Source organism: Condylura cristata, unplaced genomic scaffold (genome assembly GCF_000260355.1).
Source record: "Condylura cristata isolate star-nosed mole 26May11 unplaced genomic scaffold, ConCri1.0 scaffold00028, whole genome shotgun sequence".
NCBI classification, from domain to species: domain Eukaryota; kingdom Metazoa; phylum Chordata; class Mammalia; order Eulipotyphla; family Talpidae; genus Condylura; species Condylura cristata.
Window position 1 is genome coordinate 20,360,141 of NW_004567129.1, and position 14,569 is coordinate 20,374,709.

The 14,569-nt window shown below is 36.2% G+C and overlaps 1 pseudogene; it reads right to left on the minus strand.

Annotated features, from left to right (window-relative positions):
- Positions 1-10,015: 10,015 nt before the first annotated feature.
- LOC101620572 lies at positions 10,016-11,556 on the minus strand (annotated as a pseudogene).
- Between the last annotated feature and the right edge of the window lie 3,013 nt (positions 11,557-14,569).

The window sequence follows — 14,569 nt, forward strand, 5'->3', positions numbered from 1 at the left end:
TCTACAGCAAATGGCTAACAATGTGTAGTGAGACTCAACTTGAATATTTAGATGATAACTACTAGGGTGTTTTATTGAATCAATAAAACATATATTTACATGTGGCAATACTGTGTTTTGAAGCTTGGTTTGCTTGTATCGAGGCTCTACCATGTGGAGTGCCTTATGATAGGGGCTATCATTAGATATAGAAATAAACGGCACAGGGTGGCACAGCAGGTTAAAGCACAGCACTGTGAAGCTAGCTGCAGCTGCTTTAGCATGAGTTCAGTCCCCGACCAGGGTGGTCTGGGGCACAGCAGGCTTCTCTTGTTTCTCCTGCTGCTCCCCTCAGCAGTATAATTCAAATGATTTGCCTGTTCTGCTCCCCACTCTGCCTCTGGTGAATCTGCTCACGCCCACACCTCTGGCCTGTACCCCAGTTCTGTATGCATAAATATATAAAGCTTTAAAAAAAGAAAGAAACTGGCCCTCCCTGGTGGCGCAGCGGGTTAAAGCACAGCACTGAGAATCTGAGGCCACTTCCACGTGAGTTCGATTCCCGCCTGCCGCCTGCCCCGGAGGAGACCACATGGCGAGCCAGACCTCTCCTGACCCGCCCACTGCTTCCCTCAGCAGTGTACTTCGTCCATCTGCCTGTTCTGCTTCCCACTCTGTCTCTGGTGAAGCCTCTCACCGCCCCTGAGCCTCTGGCCTGTACCCCAATTCTGTATGCACAAATAAATAAATAAATCTTTAAAAAAAAAAAAAAAGAAAGAAACTGCACAGAGTTTCAGTGCAGATGCCTGAAAGTAGTAAAATAAAATTAATTTCATCTGAAGTCAGAACTATTTTCAAATCTCATTCTGTACCCTAAGATTGTATGCCTTGGATGATTGTGTCATCTCTTCAAGTCTCTGTTTGAGCATCAGATATTGTAAATGTAAAGGAGTATAAAAATTGGTTCCAAGCTCAAGGTATTAGTTTTTTAGTTTTTTTTTTAAGATTTATTTATTCATGCATACAGAACTGGGGTACAGGCCAGAGGTGCAGGGGCAGTGAGAGGATTCACCAAAGAAAGAGTGGGGAGCAAACCAAGTACACTGCTGAGGGGAGCAGTGGGTGGGTCAAGAGAGGTCTGTCACACCATGAGGGTCAGCTCTGGGGCAGGGATCCAACTCAAGCTGAAGTGGCTTTAGCTTCTTAGTGCTGTGCTTTAACCTGCTACGCCACCAGGGAGGGCCCTCAGAGTATTGGTTTTAACTGGGTTAGTTTCCTTCCAGTTTATTAACAGATGGGAATATACAAGACAGAATTAGAAATATAAATACGGTATTCTCACTTTTGTTAAAAGGGGAAGGTTATTGGAAAACAAAATCTTGGGACTAGATTTTATAACAGAGATACTATTTGAAAAACAGACATAATAAATATGGTAAATTTTGCTTAGTTGTAGGTAGGGAACTATTTGAACAAAACATTATAATTAAGAAAACATAGTGCCTGTTTAGAATGTATGGACTGTTCAATATGGCTGAAGCATTAATTAATTTTTTTACAGTTTTCTTTTGCAATTTTTGATAGATTGTTATACCATTTTTTTTTTCTGACATCATTAGAATGAGATATTTCAAATTGTCAGTACTTGACCTATTGAGTTAATGGAATCTGAATGAATATATAACAGACACTGGGCCTCCGACTTCCACTATGAGAATAAACTTATCTCCTTCACTTTCTCTGATGGGCACTTGACATCCACAGTCCCATGGAGACATAGCACAATGTCTGTGTATCTGCATTTCTCCCCCTTTACTTGACCTTTCTTTCTTTCTGATAGATATTCAGAGAATTGTTTATGGGATGAGATAACCTTACTCTTTTTGAAGTATTTACAGCCTAGATTTCCCTAGCTGCAAAAGAAGAAAGATTACAGAGAATATCAAAGTCTTGTTAACAACCATCAATAAAACCATGGCTTAGTGCATCTCATGTTAATCTAAACAAAATTTTGTGATCCAAGGTCGGCCTCTCCTCTTGGCTAGACTGAAACACCAGAAATGAAAATTTGATTCAGGAATTATTGCATTCATGGGTATTGGCTTGGGAAAGATCTTGACCTAAGTCTTAGTTCCCCCATTAACTAGATATGTCTATATATTTCAAGTTTTGTTGTATTTTCTATAAATAGGATATAGAGTTTGTTTTTTTTTACAGTATAGTTACAATTTAAAGTTCAAGATGTATTATTTGAAGTTGAGGACAGTGATTTTATTCTTCAGTTTTTTTAAATTATTTTTTCATTGACTAACATTATTGAATGGACTTATTAAAAATCTTGTTTTGTGGGCCTCCCCAATAGTACAACGAAGCTATCACAGACACTACAGAACTAATTTAATCCCCAGTCACAGAGCCAACACTGTGGCACAGTGACACTGTCACTGCTGCTCCCTCAGCAGGTATTTCAGTCAATCTGCCTGTTTTGCTCTCCACTGTATCTCTGGTTGAATCCTCTCACCATCCTGACCTCTGGCCAACAGCCTTTGTATACAAAAATATTTTTTTTAAAAAGCTGGCATTGTGGTTAATAGTAAGTTTTTAATAATCATTTTACCTTACCCAATAAAATATATTTAGTATATACAAATACATGCCAGAACTAATCGCTATCACAATAGAATTTCATAATGGTGAGGGGAGTTATGTATTAGTGTTGAATTATGTGAAGGTAAAGTTCATCTGTAAATCTAAGAGAACCCAAAATGAAACAATGATTAATTTGTTTGTGAGATTAGGGGGTGCTTTCCACTTTCACTGACATCTGAGTTTAGCCATGAACGATGAGTATCCTAATAATCTGAGAATGAAAGTGAAGATGTTGTGAATGAGATGCTGCAAGAATAGCAGTCATTGTGAAATTACGAATAGACAAGAAATGATTGGAGAGAAAATGGAGTCCTTTATCTCTCTTTTCACCTGAGAGTGCCTAATGTTATATCACCAGCTTCCCTTCCTACCTTCTTCTCCAACTTCCTCTTCTACTTCTCTATTCTATACACTTTGCATTTCAAAAGAGCTTACACAGCATTATGATTTCAAGGATTTTTATGTGCAAAGGAGTTGCTGATACTTATCACTCCACCATAAAGAGTGAGGTGGTAACACAGAAGTAGAAGAGTAGCTGAGTGAACATCTTGCCCCCACATCTGTAATTAAATGATAACTTCCTCAAATGACAGATGTTTATGCATTACAGCCCAGTTATAATAGAGAGTTGCCCTGCATCCATGATATATATTGCAAAGGTGGGGAATATTTGTATACTTATAGAATGATGAAAGATCATTTGTTAGAAAAAATCTGCCTTGCTAAAAAAAAAAAATTAAAGACGAAGAAACTTCTGGAACACATGGGATGCTGTTAACTTGTTCATCAGTTTGGCTTACATGTGTTAAATCAATTTTCTTCTAAACAACAGGGTCACCAAATTGGTCTCTCACCTTCTTTATAGCTCTAGCACACTGATTAATTGAATGTGGAGAACCAACTTCAGATATCAAAAGATCACATGTATATATAATGACACTTTAATCAAAGACTTCTCAGAAATATTTTGACTTCATTAGTATTTAATTTTAGATTTTTGAGTAATGCTATAATAACATGTAAGCTCCTTTGAGCAACAATAATCCCCCATCTCTGGAATAATTCATTCTGGAACAGCAACTGTACACAGGACAGAAAACATATGTTGTTATTACCAACTTTGTTTCTAAACATAGTTCAAAAATATGTATACATATATATTTCATAAATGTTAAGAAAAATAAATTGCACACAGGAGTCTATAGATATTCTCAGTCACTGGCTAGTGGGGATTCATTAATATAGTACAGAATATGTGTGCATACTAAATATGTACTCATATTCAATATGAATATAGGACTTTCCCAGATATTTTAAGCACTGTCTGATAATGTTATAGTCACAATCATAATGATTAACTAATCATGTTGATTAACTACAAAATTTGTTTTATTGGATACATATATATGTATATATGTATGCATATATATGTATGTATATATGTATATATATAACAAGAAATTATATATATGCATATATATAACAAGAAAACTATATATATCTATATATCTATATATCTATATCTATCTATATTATCTATATCTATCTATATATCTATATAAAACAAGAAAATTAATAGAGGTTTCTTTTTTGTTTCCAATGGGACATAGTCTCTACATAGTTATGGTTTGGTAAAATTCAATACCCAGCACTTTCAGGGTGCTACCCAGATTTGTGATTTAAGCCACTTAGATTTGGTAGATTTGCATAGACTTCCATGGTCTCGTGTAATTAATTCATGAGATTAATTAGCCTAACCATCCATTCCATCAACTTTTTAAAAATAAATAAATGAAAGTGGTATGGAGAAGGTTATATTGTACTAGATATTTACTAAGATTACTTCTAGAATCAAAATTAAACAAAGATGGACACCTTATTTTCTTCTGTTTTTTGTTTGTTTGTTTGTTTTCCAAGGCTCCACATAGGAAACCTGGATGACAGTCTTATATTCAAATTACTTTGACGGTTATTTTGTTATGTAACAATAAAAGACTTGAAATTGGACCATGATATTGATTGTTGCTGAATTCATTTGGAAAGCATTAAGTGCACTTGCAATTTAAATAGCATCATTTTGTGGTGTTGATTTAATTTTTCATATAAACAAGGTTTAACAGACTCTAAAGAAGGGAGTATAAATAGGTAACAACATATATGGAAGTTTAAAATTATGTGCATCACAGCCACAGATGAATTAGATCAGGAGAGCATTAGAAAGCCCACTCAAAACTGCTTTCTGGAAATAGAAAACAGAAATGTTTAATTGATAAAGTAGCATTTCCTGGGGACCATTCCTGAAAATTTCCAATAAAGTATGATAAATAAAAAGAGGATATTTATGACTACTGTATTGCCTCTAATTAATTGAAGCCATTCCTTTTTCATATAAATAAAATTGTCAAAGTTAAAGCAGGAAGCATGTTGTGTGAGATTTGTATGTTTCCCCCCTCATCCCAGCATATGTCAAGAACTGACCACTCTGCTTGGCACAAACTAAAATTAATTTATGACATCTTAATAGCCTAGAAAGTGATATTTGAAGAGGAAAATCTATGGTAGAAAGAATAATCTTTATTTATTATTTTTATAAATTCATGGTTGATATAATTTCACATAAATTAACATTATAATGAAATAATTATATTTTATTATGTTTGAGTTAAAATTCTTAGCATATTAGGCATTTTTTTCAACTACCTAGAAAACAGGTATGAGAAGAACTTATCCAATCAGGTATGGAGACAGATGAGAATTCTTTATAAGGAGAGACCTTCTTCCCACTGTCTCCCAAACACTAACCATTCATGTGTACATGAGTTTAGAAGAAGAAGATATTTAATATGGGGCTGACTATATCTGATAGAGTGAACCTACAACCAGGTTCTTTCAACAGTGATAGCCCAGCTCTTATTATGGTCAAAATAAGTCAAGGCACAACTTTAATGTTACAAAGACAAATGTGTAACTACTGATTTAACCTTCTAACTTAGGTGAGAAGCAATACAAAAATCAACAAAAGGCTTACACTATATGAAGAAATAAATGAACTGAAGACCCAATAGTTAATCAAGCTTAACAAGTAAAGTCTCTTAATAGATCTTGAGGGATTATATTCTCTCTGTTTACATTCACATTGTGTTCATTTTAAATACATGGACATATATACATGTGTGTAAATGCACAGCCCACATTTATGTTCAGTGTGTTTTAATGCCACTCCCATATAACCTTGTAAAACCAGCAATGTCAATGACTTGTTTTTTTTTTTTTGTTTGTTTGTTTACTTGTTTTTTGTTTCTTAGTTTAGCTTTGCCTGACAGCAGCATCTCATGTCTGTTCTTATTTGTTAGATTGCCCTTGTATTGTAAGTTCCGTGTGCTCCATTGTAGTGTTCTTTTTGTTGTTCTATCTTCAGGGACCAGAATATTATTAGCTACATACTACTTCTCAATAAATATTTATATAATAAGAGAAGAGGTTAATTTATTTGCATACCATTTACTTCCCATCAGTATGAACAAATTTTCTTTTATTCTCTTAGAACTAGCATCTGGTCCAAGGATAACTGAGCTATTATATAAGGTTTCATAATACATGTTCCTATAATATTATCTCCTGTGTTAATTTTTACTCTGATGATTGTATAGCAATCAAAAAAGGCTGAATAAGTTATGTTTAGACTCTCCTGTGAAATAAAATATGTTGACATCATCTAAGAACCAAAATGATTTGTGGAACTAGAATATTGAGAAAATAATCAGTCTGTCACATCCAAATCAACTATGTTAAAGTCAGTTTGTAAAAGTACTTTATAATATGGAACTTATTTCTGCAGTGAAATTTTTCTTTTTCTTTGTTATATTTGCTCACATCATACAGTTTATTCATTAAGACTGTCATTCAGGTGACAATAACACTTCTTTTATCAGCAATAAAGAAAACAATACTTTCATAATACTATATAAATTATGTAAGTAGATCATCATCTTCCTCCAATATTGATATTGTATGATGTTTGCCCTGTGGTTCTCACCTTGTTGGTAAAAAAAGAAAAAAAAAATCACAAATTGGGACTTTTTAGCAAGTTTGGGCTGGTGTCCCTGATAATTATAAGCTTTGGAGCTCTCACCACATTACTTACATTACCTTTTGACTAACAGGACTATGTTTCACTAACTGTGGATTTAAAACATGAGTAAGATAGCCCTCCCTGATGGGGCAACAAGTTAAAGTGCAACACTATGAAGTTATCTGCAGCCACTGCAACATGAGTTCAATCCCCAGCCAGGGAGGTGACCCACATGGCGAGGAAGAACTTTCAGTAGATCCACCTGTTCTGCTTCCCACTCTGTCTCTGGTGAATCCTCTCACCAATCCCACCCCAAAACCTTTAGCCTGTACCCCAGTTCTTGTATGCATAAATAAATACATCTTTAAAAGAATAAGTAAAGCATGAGTAAAGAAAGGACATGTAGTTTTCTAGAAAGTGTGTGTTAACACCATGATTCATGCAAACAATCATTGTATGATCTGAGCTATTGTGATTATATTCTGGAACTCCCTTTTTTAAATAAAACAAAAGTATGCTTTCATCTACATTTATATGCTAACCACTTTGAAAATAGTAGTTGTATTCCATCAGAAATTGGTTCATACTCAATTGATTTCTATGCAACTCTACTTATGCAACCACCCAAAGTAAGTGAGTAGGCTTTATAGACCATCAATAATTTACACTTCATAGGACAGCTGGTTGTTGAGTTAAGCAGACTGGCACAGGACTGCAAACCAATTGAATTATGTATGAGGAGTTTGGGACTAGACTTTTCCTTAGAGGTCTTTCAACTGCTGTTGTACCCATAGAGAGGAACAACAAGCTATACTTGAACCACATTAATTATTTCCTGTCATGTAAAATATGAAACAAGAAAGATGCCTGCTAAATTCTTCCTATAAGGTGTTCATTAATATAAAAAAAATCACATTTGAAAAAGGTTAAAACTTAAGTGGCCAAAGCAACTTGGCAAACTTTTAAGTAAGGGCAGATGGTAATATTTAATAAAACCATTTCCTATTTTTTGTAAAAGTGGTATTAGAATTCCAAAGAAAGGGATAGCTACTGATAATATATTATTTTCCCCATGCTGAAAGATATTTTGTATAAGTTAGTTTGGTAGCTGTAACAATATAATGACAATTTTTATACATTCATATTAATCAAAATTTGTAGAATTGAAATTGTTAGAATTACCAGATTAGTTATGGAAAAATAATGTTTATAGCTTATATAACTATAGGAAAGGCAGTATGGAAAGGAGCCTGGAATCTGAATGCTACCAATTTGCAACCCATAAAACCAACTCAGATATCTTAAAGGAAAAAAATCTAAATTTATTTGAAATGTATCAGGCTTTCCTAGATTCCAAATAGATGAGAGGCTCAAGTTTGGAATGTGGTGGAAACAGAGGAAATTCCAAATGGCCAAAGAACCATAGATATGAGCCATTTTTTAGCATGAATGTTTCTCTAGGAAGACACTTGCATTCCACCAGATTACACCATGTTTGACAATGACCACCACCACCATCTCAGCGAAAGCATCCCCACAATTATCCCCATGTTTCTCACACTCAGTGCAGCATAACTTTGGGAAGGAATAGCCCCTCCCACTAGCCCAAAGATTGGCCTCCTCTCCTTAAAATTTCTGTCATGGGAAGATTCTGACCCTTTGCAAAACTACCAAACTACCTACTAAGAGAAATTCCTCAAATGAGCAAAGGTGGTTGGAGGACAGACCCCTCCAAACATTAAATACCCACCATAATTCTGTCGTTTTTCCCAGTTAATTTCCTTTCTTTATAGTGGGATATTATCTCCCATATGTCACCTCATCCATTTATCAGGAAAGAAGACTGACAACACATTACAAATGTAGATATTTCTGGACAAAGGTAGAAAATTTCATTATCTTTGATGCATCCTGCTTTTATCAGTACTTGGATTTCATGCCCATCTCTAATGCCAGCTGGCATCTCTTGCTAAACCACACTTGTATAGATTAATGAATAATTTACTGTAAAGGTAACAACTTTATATAGTCACCCTAGTTTCCATTTTACTGGAGAATGTTGAATTTAGTAGATATTGAGCAACTCCTGTATAGCTACAAGGAAGCTCTGCACTGGAATAGGTCTTGAATTCATTATATGTGCTGCCTTTCAGTGGAACCATGCTGTCTCCCAACTTTTCTATGAGTCAGGAGTATGCTCACATTTGTTGTTTAACACTCCATAACCCCTACGAATTAATAAAATCAGGGCACATTATAGAAATATATATATATAATTGAATGTCTGGCAAAGTTTTGGTTGTGTTTTCAGAAATCAATTACTTTGAGCACTACCAAAAATATCAAAAAGTTGTAGTCAACTTTTATTAATAGAATAAGCCTCATTCAACAGTATATCTCAGTGGGAGGATTCCCTTGATTTTTCAAATAATTTTCTGTGAGATAGTCTTGACCTGGAGATAGTCTTGACCTGATTTTTAGTTACTTTTGGTGGTAATTAGCAATAGTAAAAGGTCATCCAATGAAAAGAGGATACAGTTTCATTAATGATGATTTAGAAAGAACGGTATTCTACCAAATTACATAAATGATATATTTGAATTAAATGTTTTTTTTCCAATACCTGAGAAGCCATCACAATTTCATTTGGGAATATTTAATATAAATTTTATTAATATAAATTAATATCTTATCTAAGAACTATGTAGCTGAAACATCTTGGGTTATACCTAACAGATAATTCTCTCATTTTTTTAATGCTTCTGATATATTTATAAAAATTATATAATATTGTATACAACGAAACTATGAAATATATTTAACCTGCCATGCCCTCCCTGGTGACACAAGGGGTTAAGTTGCAGCACCATGAAGCTACCCAGGGCCACTGTAGCACAAGTTCAATCCCTGCCCAGGGAGGTGACCCAGATGGCACAGCAGGCCTCTCCTATCTCACCTGCTTCTCCCCTCAGCAATGTATTTCAGTCAGTCCTCCTGTTCTGTACCCCACTCTGTCTCTGGTGAACCCTTTTAACCCTGCACCTCTGACCTGTACTCCAATTCTTGTATGCACAAATAATCTTTTAAAATATAAAGTAAATAGATAGATAGATAGAGATATAGACACACACACACAAATATATATATACACACGTGTCTCAAGTTTTATTTAAATAACCCCCAGCAAGAACAGAGTGGGCCAATCACTACCCCTCTCCTGCAACAGCAATTAGCCAAGACAGGAGAGTAGTCCCGCCAGCCTACCATCCACTCATGTGAGGAGTGGAATGAACCTCAATGGGGATGGCCACAACCTCAGCCCCAACTAGCAGCTGGAGGAGCATCCACTGTCGAGCGAGGGTTCTTGATGGTTTCATCTACCAACGGAAAGGCGCACAGCTTCAGAGGCTGCTGTCAGGGCAATGATCCACATACAAAGGGCTAAATTTGTGAGCAGTGTCCTCATTGTTGATGTCCACCCCATTCCACATGGCCCCCTGGGCATGTCGAGCTCACAGATTATTGAGGATGTTGGTGGCATCAAAGCCAGCATTGTCACACAGCTGGCGTCGGATAATTTCCAAGGCTTTGGCATATGCGCCCATCAATAGCTGCTGCTTTCCTGCAATGGTCCTTGAATAATCCCACAGGTTCTTAGAGAGCTCCATCTCAATGGCCTCACCACTAGCAACCACCGAATCATTCTTGATGGCCCTCCTGACAATCATGATGGCATCATGCAAGGACCACTCTGTCTCCTCCACAAATTTCTCAGTGTCAATATAGAGAATGATCATACAAGTCTTGGACTTGTGGCAGCCAGTGAAAAAATTGTACTTCTGGCCTCCAATCTGGGTCTCTTCAAAGACCTGGCAGCGACCCAGCTCATCTGCTGACAGAGAATTCACACTGGTCTGGATGGAGCCTCCACAGGCCATCATTGTCCTCTTCAGATCCTCCTCCGTACTTGGCCAGCACAGACCATGTTCCTGTCAACAAAGTAAAGGGTGGCTATATCCTCAATGGGGAGTTTGGATAAGAGAACTTTGACTCCAGAAAGATGGATCGTATCTAACTTGTTACAGAAAATGTTCCACTCAGCATTCACAATCGCCTGATAATCCTCAACTGTGTGGACTCTGACTTCAGCATTATCTTTCTCAGCTTCTAGCTTGAGTTCAACATTTAAAAGTGCAACTGTTGGATTATTGTATTTTGTGGGTTGATTTCCAACCCAGCATAAGAGAAAGTCTTCTTGAATGTGACACCAGGGGCACTCCTCTAGGACTCCGCCTTGGTCATTATTCCACTCATTTTAAACTGCAGCAAATCATCAAGCATCATCGCTGCATCCACCACCATCTTAGCAAAGAAAGCTTTCTGCTGGGAGATCAGCTTGGGGTTCAGAGCAGTCATGGCACATTTTTCTAGAAGTTTCCTCTGCTCCACTCTGTATGTCTTTTTCACAGATCTTGTTAACTGCCAACTGAGTAGCAGTAAAAAAAGTTCAGATGATTATCTGTGGATGCGAATCTTCCTGCTTCAGAAACTCTGCTGTCAGTAGTGTCACTGAGGTGGTGCCATCACCAACCTCACGATCCTTGGATTTGGCATTATCCACTGAAGATTTTGCTGCAGGATGGATGACATTACGGAGTTTCAGAAGTGTGGCCCCATCATTAGAAATGATGCTTTGTCTTTCCTATCTACAAAGAGCTTGTTCATGCCACAGGCGTCCATGGTGGTTCTTAGGGACTCAGCAATCACCTGGCAGGCACTGATGTTACTTACAAGCTGGAGAGTGCCTTGGGGCTACCAGTATCCCCTTTGAACAGGATAACTGGTGTGGGCATCATATTCGATGCATATTCAGCAGTGGCTGGATACTTTTGTTAAAGTAAAATATATTTAACATAAAAATGAAAATTAAGTATTTGCTTGACTATAACCATTATACTGAAACATTTTAAGTTTATATGTGCCTAGAATTTGCTGTCACCCTCTCATAATGTACAAAAAATGTAACTATCAATTTATTTGTACTATTCCCTAATATCTTCAGACATTTGTTCTGTTGGTGGTAAAATTTTCAGACTATACATGAGCTTATATATGGAAATTAGTATCTGTGATATAGAATAGTAAATTATTTCAGAAATAGGATATGATAACTGCCTTGTCTACCATCACCCTTAATTAAGTCATTTTACTTCACACACTTATTGAGCAACTACTAATAAATGTTATGTTCTGTGAAAGTGAGAGAACACATGTAAAGTTCTTAAGGAGGATCAGTTAAACTGTCATGTGCGATAAATATTTGCACTTTTAAAGAATAGGGAAGAAAAAATAATAATAAATACCATGAAGTAGAGTGTTTTAGATAGATTTTAAGGCATTAGCACATAAACATGCCAACAACACAAGGCATGAAGATGGACTATTTAAAATAACAGGTCAGGGGGCTTTTCTGGTGGTGCGAAGAGTTAAGTTGCAGCATTATAAAGGTATCCACAGCTACTGCAGAAAGAGTTTGATTCCTGGCTGGCCAGGGAGCTGACCCACATGGTACATGAGAACTCCCCTTCCTTAGCTACTCCTCCCCTCAGCAATGTATTTCAGTGGATCTGCCTGTTCTGTTCCCCACTCTGTCTCTGATGAATCCTCTCACCCCTACATCTCTGGCCTGTACCTAGGTTCTTGTATGCATAAGTGAATAAATCTTTTTAAAAAATTAACAGGATAGTGTAAGAAAAGAACTGGAAATTGTGTATAAGACATATATGCAGAAATATATATAAAATTATATACGCAGAAAATAAAAAGCAGGGGTTGAGAAGTGCAGGATATAAGAAACTAAAATATAGAATCTCCAATTCTGCCAACTGCTCAATATTACTGTTGAACTTTCTCTGGACTTAGCAGAATCAAGTACAAAATCTTTCTCTTTGTACAATAGGGTAATTATGTTTAACCTGCAAACACCACATTTTTTAGCAAATATGATCATATGTGCATGTGATTTAATAAGACTGATGATATATACACAAAGAACTTCCCAAGCCAAAGTGAAAGGTCCATCTTCCTCAAGACCTGGCTCAAGCTATTCACAATCAGGAGAACAGCAGTCATCCAGAAATGGTCTGACTATACAATTTATAGATCATTCTCTTTCATTACACTCCAAGAGACATCACTAAAAGTTAAAGCCTATTGCTTTGTGATGCAGTCAATATGGTTTGTTCCCTAAGGTTTAATTAACTCTTGCTTTATACAGAGTAATAAGCACTTCTTCACTACCCATTTTCCACTCTGATCCTCTCCCCATCCCCTCCTCTTTTCCACAGAAAGTCTGTTTTCTCTTGCCATTTTTATAGGTGGTATACAAATTCCTAATAGAAATCTTTCTCTACATTTTTGTATACTTAAAGAACATGGCATGCATTTGAACCCAAAGCTGTGATTGAGTTTCTGGAATTGATTTCTTTTGTGAAAGATGATGTGTTTCTTCTCTAGGAAACTAATGTTTGCTTCAGTTTCCTTCTAAAAGGTACTCTAACTTTGGAGCTGATGATGTTCGTTTATTTAATATCATTTATTTCATTTTTTTTCTCTCTCCCTTCCTTTATCTCTTTGCTGTATTTTTCCTGGGTGTGTAGCAGAAATCACTTTCTAAGCCACCTTCACAGTAAGTTGTGATCTGCAACTAAGTTTGGCCAATAGAATGTATACATTAAAAAAAAAAAAGGCAAAAGGCTATTAAACAGAAAAAGCTATTTGTAGTCCTTGTATTCTGTCTGTGAAATTCTGTTACTCTAAGGCAGAAAATCTGAGAACACTAAACCCTTAAGGAATATCAGGCCTCCCAGATTGAATAAATAGTGGTCCCAGACAAGTTGAAATGTGTTGTGAAAGTAAAAGAGAAATAAACTCCCTCAGTATTAAGACATTGATACATAAGATTTATTAAAACAGTGATCTCTCTAAACAATATATCTGAGTATGACTTGGCAGCAGCCTTGAGCTAGTTCTGATGTTTCTGGTTGACCTTGCCCCACCCACTGAACTTGTCTGAACCTCATGTTTTTAATCTTTAAAAGAAGAAATAAAGCAAAATAACATATTCTGCTTCAACTCATGGTGATGTTATGGACTCAATATTTGTATCCCCTCAAATTTTGTATGTTGAAGACCTAACTTCCAACATACTGAATTTAGAAGTAGGGCTTTTGTGGTGTAATCAGCAGTGAGGTCAAGAGTAGGCTCTCCCAAGAGATTAATGGCTTATAAGAAGAGAAGACAGGACTCATTCTTTTTCTGTATGAGAATGGAGAGAAGGCAGTCATTTGTAAGTTAGGAAAATGACTCTTATCAAGAATCAAATAGAGCAATACCATGATCTTGCTGTTCCTGCCTTCAGAACTTAGACATGTCTGTTGTCGAAGCTACCTGCTCCATGTAATTTAGTTATGATGACCAGAACTAAGGCAGATGATAATGAAATAATATTTTGTCACTATTAATGTCTAGCTAAGACATGGAGCACAATAGATTATCAAAGATGTTAATACCCTTCATCAGTTCTGCCTTACCAGGTAAACATAAAAAAATAAATGTTTCATGGGTCATTTCTCTAAATCAAGCCAAGGATATTTATATTTTTTCCTCCATAAAAAATAACTTTTACTTTTCTATTTTTTAAAGATGTATGTATTCATGCAAACAAGAACTGGGGTGTAGGCCAGAGTTGTGAGGGGTGAGAAGACTTACCAGACAGAGTGGGAAGCAAAACAGTTGGATCTGTTGAAATATACTGCTGAGGTGAGCATTGGGCAGGACAGATGTCTGCTGTGCCATGTGGGTCAGCTC